A 10,010-nucleotide genomic window follows, 5' to 3' on the forward strand; every position below is an offset into this window, starting at 1 on the left:
TTCAGAACATTCATCACATTATTCTGTCATTTAGTGTGTATGCACTTGTATACAGAATATCTGATATGATGATTTCTTTTAGCAAAGGCGTATCACCAACGGGCTACAGAATAATCTATAAAACACCAGCTGTCATTCAGTTAATAAATCCCTAATTATTCAATTCTGATAAAAGACATGATTGGTACATCCTGTACATCATAACAGTTACACCTAAAAAACAATAGTTGTCACACTTACTAAGTCACATGTCACATAAAAAAGATAAGTCACACTTACTAAGTCACATGTCACATGAAAAAGATAAGTCACACTTACTAAGTCACATGTCACATGGAAAAGATAAGTCACACTTACTATGTCTTAATAAAAGATTATTATAGTCAAAATTATTCACATAAAATGGATAATAGTCATGCTTAGTCAAATGAAACATAATAGTCACACCTACCTGAGCCATAAGAGAAGCAAGCTCCAAGGCTAGGTCTTTGTTGAGAGGAAATCGGCCGTTGATAATCTCATCATTCACCTGATAAGTTAGAAGTAGCTTCTCCTTTTCCGTCTCTGCAGAACTGGATGACTTAAAGTACAACCTGAAAAATATCAGATAGGAGGTAATTGTGAAAACAATGACATCAATTTCTATGTAAGTGTATAGGTCCTACTCAAACATATACCGTTTAGTGATGTAGCTCGGCCAAGATGACATATTTAATCACAGGACTGGGGTACGTATCACATGATGATATATAATGTCATGTACAAGCCTTAATATCAAAACATCAGATTTATAGTCATACAAATAATTTACATCACATTTAGTCACATGACTCTGATATCACATGACTAATATCACATTTAGTCACATGACTCACATATCACATGACTAATATCACATTCAGTCACATGACTCACATATCACATGACAAATATTATATAAAGTCACATGACTAATATCACATGAGTCTGATACCAGATGACTATATAGTATTACAATTAGTTATACAACAATGATGTCACATTTAGTTTTAAAACAGTGATAAAGACAAGTAAAATCAATTTTGTTTTACCAATCAGCCTGGAAATTGAACATGTACAAAGGATCAAAGGCAACCTATAGATCACGTAATTTGAGAAAGAACTAGTACTTCTAGAGAAATAGGTATAACAACATTAACTGATAAAAGCCTTTTGACTGTTTAGTTTTTCCCTGATTATATCTTCAAACTGAACATGTACAATGATGGCAACCTTTCAATAATATTTGAGAACTATCTATTTTGTACTTCCTAAATAGAAATGATAATCTTCTACTAGTCAAAATTTTTTACAAATTTCTTCACAGACAGATGAATGACAGACACTGCCAGGGCAAAAGCCCCACTAGTATTTTGGACATTCAACAGATTGATCACATACAAGTGTTGGATATAGGCCAACCCCAATCACCATTACATGTATCTTCTGCAATTTTACTATTTACTGCTTCAAATTCTAATTATGTTAAACTGCTGTTAATACAAAAAGAAATAATGAAATAAAATTGAGGCAGCGTTAGTTTCCAGTCCCGAGACACGGTATTATACATCTCTGTATAATGTTCTGTTTGATAAGTGTATCTACAGACCTAATAACATGAAGCGGTGATTTATACAGTGTATTGATGAGGAAATACCTAGGGCAGAAATGTGTAGGGTTTCCTTAAACAAAAGTTCAAATCTGAATCATAAGCCTGACTACAGAATGATATGGCAAACACGCGAGAGGAATAAATATTGGCATCCGTAACCTCATAAAAGTATCAATACAAGGAATATCAAAACAGAGTTTTGTATTTGGAATTCAAACAGGTTTCTTCAGCAAACTGAGGCATGTTATTTAATTTGTTCACCATAAAGAATTTCCAAATAATGCAGATTATAACATGGTATTTATTGCCTACTAGTGGTAAAAGTAAAGTCAGGCTCACATTGATTATACCCCTACCCCTAGACTACTATATACAATGTACAAGGTCATATATCACTACATACGATGTACAAGGTCATATATCACTATATACGATGTACTAGGTCATATATCACTATATACAATGTACAAGGTCATATATCACTATATACGATATACTAGGTCATATATCACTATATACAATGTACAAGGTCATATATCACTATATACAATGTACAAGGTCATATATCACTATATACGATATACTAGGTCATATATCACTATATACAATGTACAAGGTCATATATCACTATATACGATGTACTAGGTCATATATCATTATATACGATGTACAAGGTCATATATCATTATACATACGATGTACTAGGTCATATATCACTATATACGATGTACAAGGTCATATATCACTACATACCATGTACAAGGTCATATATCACTATATACGATGTACAAGGTCATATATCACTATATACGATGTACAAGTTCATATATCACTATATACGATGTACTAGGTCATATATCACTATATACAATGTACTAGGTCATATATCATTATACATACGATGTACAAGGTCATATATCACTATATACAATGTACTAGGTCATATATCACTATATACAATGTACTAGGTCATATATCACTATATACGATGTACAAGGTCATATATCATTATATACGATGTACAAGGTCATATATCACTATATACGATGTACTAGGTCATATATCACTATATACGATGTACTAGGTCATATATCACTATATACAATGTACTAGGTCATATATCACTATATACAATGTACTAGGTCATATATCACTATATACAATGTACTAGGTCATATATCACTATATACAATGTACAAGGTCATATATCATTATATACGATGTACAAGGTCATATATCACTATATACGATGTACTAGGTCATATATCACTATATACAATGTACTAGGTCATATATCACTATATACGATGTACTAGGTCATATATCACTATATACAATGTACAAGGTCATATATCACTACATACCATGTACAAGGTCATATATCACTATATACGATGTACTAGGTCATATATCACTACATACGATGTACTAGGTCATATATCACTATATACGATGTACTAGGTCATATATCACTATATACGATGTACTAGGTCATATATCACTACATACGATGTACTAGGTCATATATCACTATATACGATGTACTAGGTCATATATCACTATATACGATGTACTAGGTCATATATCACTATATACGATGTACAAGGTCATATATCACTATATACGATGTACAAGGTCATATATCCCTATATACGATGTACAAGGTCATATATCACTACATACGATGTACTAGGTCATATATCACTACATACGATGTACTAGGTCATATATCACTATATACAATGTACAAGGTCATATATCACTATATACGATGTACAAGCTAGGTCATATATCACTATATACAATGTACTAGGTCATATATCACTACATACTATTTACTAGCATGGTCGTATACATACAATGTACTAGGTCATATATCACTACATACCATGTACTAGCATGGTTATATATTATTATAAACGATGTACTAACTAGGTCGTATACATACAATGTACTAGGTCATATATCACTTTCTACAATGTACTACGTCATATATCACTATATACGATGTACTAACTAGGTCGTATACATACAATGCACTAGGTCATATATCAATTACTACATACCATTTACTAGCATGGTCATATATTATTATATACGATGTACTACGTCATATATTTTTTATATCACTACATACGATGTATTAGCATGGTCATATATTATTATATATGATGTACTAGGTCGTATACATACAATGTACTAGGTCATATGAGACATAGGAGAGTACTGGTCATGAAAACATTTTGCTCATTGATGTAGACTGCTAACCAATATCGATCAAAGATTTCTGAAATGTGGTACAACATCAGTCAACTTCAACAACCACCAAATAACAGTTGACAGAACGAAATTAAATAGAACCAAGATTGTCTCGTAAAATCGACATATGATGCATATGGAAGAATATGAGCAGTGTTTTGACACTGCCTATCTGACAAGACAGTAACGCGGTACAACGTCTCTGTCCTGCAGCAATGATTAAATCTGTCGTGATGACAGAATACCATAGCTATTGGTAGGCTTTTGGGAATTATCAGGTTCCTTTCATATGCATCAACACAATTTTTACACAAAAATATGTCTGCTACAATAAAGAAAAGTGTTTTCTGTGGTATATGTTCCCAAACGTGAGGACGCAAGTTTTAATGATGTGAAGACAATGTGATTACTTAGATATAAAACATATTTATAGGCCCCTTGTTGGCAAACCACAAAACAAGACACTGGATCTCCTTATTGGGCACTTTAAACATTCCCCAATGTAAAAAGGTGAGGATTCACGTGCCCATGCACGCGAGATTTTGTCCATTATTCCAGTTTCCTCCATAAGCATTGCCACCAGAGACAACAAGGGTAATAAATAGAAGTTTATAAAACATACTTCTTAAAAGATACTGTATATATCAAAGGAACTATACTTTTTAAAAAGATATATATCAAAGAAACTATACTTCTTAAAAGATATATAGTCAAACCTGCCTTAGCGACCACCTGAATTAAACGACTTCCTTTCATATGCGACCGTATTTTTTCCTCCCAACGTTATTTACTATACTAGTGACCTGAATTAAGCGACTACCTGTCAGACGCGACTAACGACCATCATTTCCGTGTCCCAAATGCTGAAAAGCGACTTTTTTCAGCGACTTTCCGAGTTTTAAAACGGAAGCAGAAGTCATAATCAAGAAGAAACCGATCGACAAACTTGTCTGCTTTTAAAGATTAAAAAATACTTAAGAAATGCATAAAATATATCAGTATATCAAAGAAACTATATTTCTTAAAAGATATATATCAAAGAAACTATACTTCTTAAAAGATATATATCAAAGAAACTATACTTCTTAAAAGATATATACCAAAGGAACTATACTTCTTAAAAGATATATATCAAAGGAACTATACTTCTTAAAAGATATATAACAAAGGAACTATACTTCTTAAAAGATATGTATCAAAGTCACATATATGTATATATAGCACTATATTCAACTTAATATAACCATCGCTAAAACATATATTGAAATTTAAAAAAAAATCAATTAAAAAAATCAATATAATTTTTTTTATGAAGGGGCTTTTGTCCACTTTTTGATTAGTGGGAAGGGGCTTTTGTCCTAGGGGCTTATGTCCAGGGGGGCTTTTGTCCGTACCCCATGGGCAGTACCCATGCAAGGCTACCTGTGATTTTTACCTGTACTGTATATATAAGGCTATCTAGCAGTTATATTCAAAGAGTTATAAAAAGGTTTTGGAAGTTTAGTTTGATGTTATATTTCAACCATTCTTATATATTCTTGTTAATTATACACTGTAACTAGGTTAGACAGATTTACTTTATATTTTGTATTGATTAATCAGTTATATATTTCACATGTTTAATTCCAGTAATTTTGTTTTCATCACATGAAAATATATAATAATACATTTGAAAACAATTATCGTTACTTGAACATTTTCAATTTGATACATTTAATTTATATTGTAGTTTAATTTCAGATTAAATCAAGCAGTATATTCATAATTTCATTTTTGATGTGATATTATGCTTATTAAAACCTAATTCAGCCCATAATATATGTTGTACATTATATGTGTATGCATCCAATGCTTAAAGTCAGAAACCTGAACACATAAAGATAAAAATTAAACATTGATTTAACATGTAAAGAAAGAGATTCTTTGAATGTACTGGTAATCAAGTGATCATTGTTAACAGTTCTACATTTCAAAATTTTAAGTTTATAAAAGGTATATGTTACTTAATACACCTTCCATCTTCCTTTACTGAAAAAGTTGAAATTTCTGTACATGTACCTGTGTGCAGGTATACTTTGAAGATCTAACATACTGGATCTGATTCCGATCTGATCAGGTACATGTATCAGTTACAGGTAAAACAGAATGAGATAATGGCCTGAGGGAACAATTAATGTCATTTTTGTTATGAAATACATATACTGGCAAACATGGGGAGGGGAGGGCAACAGTTTTAAGCTTATATAACACACATACATGTCCATGTATCTGGAGCTGTATTTGTCATACAACACTTGAATTATACAACACTTGTATTTGTAATTTCATAGTTTTCTTCTATAAAGTTACCTGCTAACAAATATATTATATACACATCGGTGGATCATGTGGACCTTAAGCCATATATAGTTCACGCTAACATGTTTTTTGCAATATTGTTTAAAAACAAAATTTTGGGATACATTTTGATCAGCATTTAATTAAAGTATTTCCCTTTTGCATTAAGAAAATGATTAATTGTTCTCATAACCTTAAAATGTATAACTGATGGGGATTTTACCTCTTCTTGTAATTAAAGAAAATCAGCATTTGAACTATATTTATTGAATATCTTTTGTGAAGAAAAATGTATATAAAAATTAATTATTTTTTGATGATATGGGTAGTGTTAGATGCTATAGATATAATTACAGGTAGGTAAGGCAGAGGTGTCTGGCACAGCATGCTATAAATGGACCCCTGGGGAGGTAATTGGGGACTTGACAAAACTAGAGCCAGGTGTTAAATCAGGCACACCTTAAGACTGATCCTCATCTGATACATATATATAGGTAAGGTGTTATGGAGGTCCATTATGTGGTGGTGAGGTGGGGTTTGGGCCCTGGGGCCCAGGTGGCCATGACAACAGGCATGTCCTGAGAGTATCAATTATACATACAGGTACATGATGTACATAACTTGTTGTGTAGGTATTGAGTTTATCTCCTGATTCCAATCAATGCTACATATGGTTATTGGTGATAATTTCAATGGGTTCAAAAATAAAACAAAGAAACTAAGTCTCTAGGGGTGGGACCAGACCCCAGGGTCTATCTTTACAACAGTATTGTGTTCATAACTTGATGCTGAGCAATGCAATATATGGTTACGGGATCAGGATCTTAATGGTCTTAAGGACAATATAGCCAAATTTCTCCCTTTTGACCTTGACCCTCAGGCCCCTGGGAGTCAGTCCCACAATTTGTAACTTTCTGAATACTCACCACCTAAGGATGAAGCCACTCGAATATGAGCGATATCCATCACTTAATTCCAGAGAAGACGTCGTTTATAGCAATATAGCCAAATTGCTTCCTTTTGGCAGTGCCCTTCAGCCCCCTGGAGGGGCTAAAGGCACATCGTTTGTAGCTTTTTGAATCCTCACGGCTTAGCAAAGCTACCAGTCAAATAGGCGCAATATCTTTCTCTTAGTTCCAGAGAAGATGTTGTCCTCTGAGGGGTCGGACCCACCATTTGTAACTTTTTGAATCCCCACCAATTACAGATGTTTCCAGTCAAATTTGGGTCAATTCAAATCAGTAGTTAAAAGAAGTTGTTTTTGTTAAATTGTTGACGGACCTATGGACGATGGACGCCACAGTATGCTATAAGCTCACCTTGGTCCTTTGGACTGGGCAAATAATACAAGGTTTTACTTAAGAAAAGACGACAATATTATTATGTAAGCATTTACCTACACATTGTGTTCATCATGAAGATTTAACGGTTGTTTATGATTATTTTATGTTGTGAGAATGCAAGATCTTCATTTTATATATGTGTTTAGCACAGTTTTATTATTATTATTACTGGCAAGGGAATTCATCTTAAAATTAAATTTCCCCTATTACATCATAAGCAAACAACACAGAAGAACTGTGGACCAAATGAACTCCAGTAGAAAATTTATGTGACAGACGAACAGACAGATGTCTCCATCTTAAAAGGCAGATACAATCAGGATGAATCTATAAATGAAACAGAAATTTTCTAAATTGTTGGTCTAGTAGAAGACAAAATTGTGATTTTTACAAAGTGATATTTTATACAGTCGTGGAATAAGAACACAGAGCTGGGTAATTGCAGGTAAACACACTCATCAGAGACTATAATAGGAGCCAGATTGCCCTCACTTCCCAGCATCACCACTTCGAATGCCATGTTTTTCTTGTCCGGCTATAAAAGTCACATATTATATAACACACAAGGCCTGATAATATCACTGCACAACATCAATCATTTACAATGTAACACTGGGCAAAGGGAGGTTACTCTCACTGAAAATCATCACTTGTAGCACTTTGGCATCAGATGGTGTTTCTGTTCTTTTGTTAAGATTTGGTCTATCATTGATTTTTTTACTTGCCTTTTTTGTAGAATAATTTCTTTTACTTTCGGTTTCCTGTGTTTGTAGGATAACTTTTTTTGCTAACCTGTTTTTGAAGAATAATTTTTTCACTTACCTGTTTTATAGTATAACTTTTTTACCTGTTTTTGCAGGATAACTTTTTTACCTGCTTTTTGTAGAAAAACTTTTTTACCTGTTTTTGTAGGACAATTTTTTTACCTGTTTTTGTAGAGAAGTCGAATGGTTCGCCCATTGTCTTGTTTCCCTGAGAGATATTCTCTATGGCTTTGTTCCCATTTTGATATAACATCACAGATCTGAAAGAGGGAAGAAAATTAAGATATCAAATTGATAAATTTTTTTTCTTCATCAATTTGAGAAAATTAAATCATGTCAAGTAACTTTCATATTTTTCTTAACAAAACCTCTTCAGAACATTTGTTGTACAATTTGGTATGTATTGGGGAAATTGCACAAGGGAGACAACTCTTGAGCTCTTTGAGTCTGACAGCAGTAACTTCCAGTTTTGAACCAATCATAACCAATAAGTGATCAGATAACATTTGTGTGAAGTGTTAATGTGATACCAAATTTTCACAATTATCACTTTGAAAGCAGCAAATCTCAAAATTAATTAACTAATCATATACTATATCATTTAGGTTGATGTTGATTGTTATTTTTCTCATACATGTCTATTCATTTTTTCCCTACTTCCATTACAGAAAGCCAAGAGAATAATAAGCTACACATTAAAGGGTGTACCTCCTAGGAAAATCATTAAGATGAAAAATCAATTATCATTTCAGAAAACTCAGAAAAACAATCACATATTTGTTACTTCAGAAAGCTTTAAAGGACACATACATGCCCCCCCCCCCCCCCCCCCCTTTATAAAGCTGAGGAGGAGGGACCATGGATGATGCTTCAGTGTTTAGATTATGTCATTATATCAGAGTGTCTGTAGCTATCAGTGTCTGGGCAAACAGGATATGTATAAGTGTGTTATTGTGTTATTAAATAAGGTCAAGGTTACAAATGCTACAAATGCTAACCTTGACTCAACAAGGTCAAGGTAATATATACTGACCCTAACCCATACAAACTAGGTCATCAAACTCACATATACTGTCCTTGACTGGAATAAACAAGGTCAAGGTTACATACCTTAATGGAGGATTGGAGACAGTGTTCTATGTCGGAGCTACAAGGGTCGTCGGTACACAGGGAGAACCCTGACTGGCATACGTCCCTTACACTGATGGCCTTACTTAGGGTCAACAGAAACTCCTGGACTGTAGTGGACCCATCAAAACTCACCACCTGTGTTAAACAGAAAATCAAAATGTCTCAAAGTCTATGGGGTCTGTTTAGTTTGGTACAATTGGAATGACTTCTAAATCGTTCAATATTTCTTTGTCAAATCTACGTAAATATCCTCATAACACTGTTAATCCTGAAGAAACTTTAACTTAACACAATGAGAGCTTAACTGTAAACAGATGCATGAGAAAATATTTGTCTTAAAATACAAATTACCTAAATATTATACAGTCTATATTAATATTGTACTGGACTGATGATTAATGTCTTGGGAGCCTTAAAATCATTGGTACGTATTACTGTACATGTGAGTTACAATATATCGGATGAGGTCCATCTGGGAGTATTTAAGCAGCTATTCAATTAACCATCTGCAAAATTTGGTGATTGGAAACTGTTGTTCTTTGCACA

The 10,010-nt window shown here is 33.2% G+C and overlaps 1 long non-coding RNA gene across 1 annotated transcript; it reads right to left on the bottom strand.

Moving 5' to 3' along the window:
* Positions 1 to 453: 453 nt before the first annotated feature.
* LOC117320812 lies at positions 454 to 9,590 on the bottom strand. Its single transcript, XR_004531164.1, has 3 exons — positions 9,444 to 9,590; positions 8,496 to 8,593; positions 454 to 593 (listed from the first exon to the last, which is right to left on the bottom strand). It is a non-coding gene; the product is annotated as an uncharacterized LOC117320812 (long non-coding RNA).
* Positions 9,591 to 10,010: the final 420 nt, after the last annotated feature.

The sequence above is a fragment of the Pecten maximus genome, unplaced genomic scaffold (genome assembly GCF_902652985.1).
Source record: "Pecten maximus unplaced genomic scaffold, xPecMax1.1, whole genome shotgun sequence".
In the NCBI taxonomy this organism is placed as follows: Eukaryota; Metazoa; Mollusca; class Bivalvia; order Pectinida; family Pectinidae; genus Pecten; species Pecten maximus.